Source organism: Monopterus albus, unplaced genomic scaffold (assembly GCF_001952655.1).
Source record: "Monopterus albus unplaced genomic scaffold, M_albus_1.0 scaffold329.1, whole genome shotgun sequence".
Lineage (NCBI taxonomy): Eukaryota > Metazoa > Chordata > Actinopteri > Synbranchiformes > Synbranchidae > Monopterus > Monopterus albus.
The window spans coordinates 109,014-110,096 of record NW_018128209.1 but is presented as its reverse complement, the minus strand read 5'-3'; positions in this window follow the sequence as shown (position 1 = coordinate 110,096).

The window sequence follows — 1,083 nt, the reverse complement described above, 5'->3', positions numbered from 1 at the left end:
AACCAAACAGGACAAGTACAGACTTCAGCGGACAGTCAGGACTGCAGAAAAGGTCATAGGTATGAGCCTGCCCTCCATGGAGGACCTGTACACCACACGGGTCAAAAGGAGGGCAGAGAGGATCACTGCAGACCCCTCACACCCTGGACACAATCTGTTTGAACTCCTCCCCTCTGGACGGTGTTACAGGTCACTGTGCACTAAGACAACCAGGCACAGGGACAGTTTCTTCCCCCAGGCTGTCACACTAATGAACACTTAACCCACGGCAGTATGATTGGACAATAACCCTCAGTGCAATACCTGTGTATATACATAGTACAGATTATACAGACTCATACAGGTCTCTAGTTCTTAAGTACTCTGTTTTATCCCTATTTACAGTATCTCATTTCAACGAACATTCCTTGTTGTCTGTATTGTTTACCATCTGTTTATACTGCTTATTCTGCATTGCTTGCACTGTTTGTTGCTGTCAATATTGCTGTTAATACTGCTTATTTTGTTATATTACACAGCCTTATGCTGGTTTACTGTTTGCACATTGAGAGCTGATGTACCTGAGTCAAATTCCTCATGTGTCCATCACACCTGGCCAATAAAACTGATTCTGATTCTGTACAAACAGCGCTGTCGTAAAAGGGCGTAGAACATACTCAGCGATCCACGCCACCCAGTTCACTCCCTGCTCAGACACAAAAACTGCACCTACAGCCTCAGGCACAGCAGGGCGGACAGTATCATCACACACAGAACAAGACTTTACAACAGTTTTTTCCTTGCCACAGTAAGACTGATGGCAAATACAAAAATGTGCGAAATGTGAGAATATATGTACAATAACCCCTTACTAGACATGTGCAATAACCCCTCACTACCTCACCAAGTGTAATGCCATATCCAACTCCACCATGTGAATCACTAAGTGTGATGTTTGAAGTTCACTGTGGGAAATACTACTACCCTATTTTTCTGTATTGTGTTTTAATACTTTCTCGTTCTTACTGGCTTTTGACTCCTTACCTGACTCCAAAGGAGGGCTGTGCAAGAATTCCAATATGCCTACATTGTCTGTTTATGCAT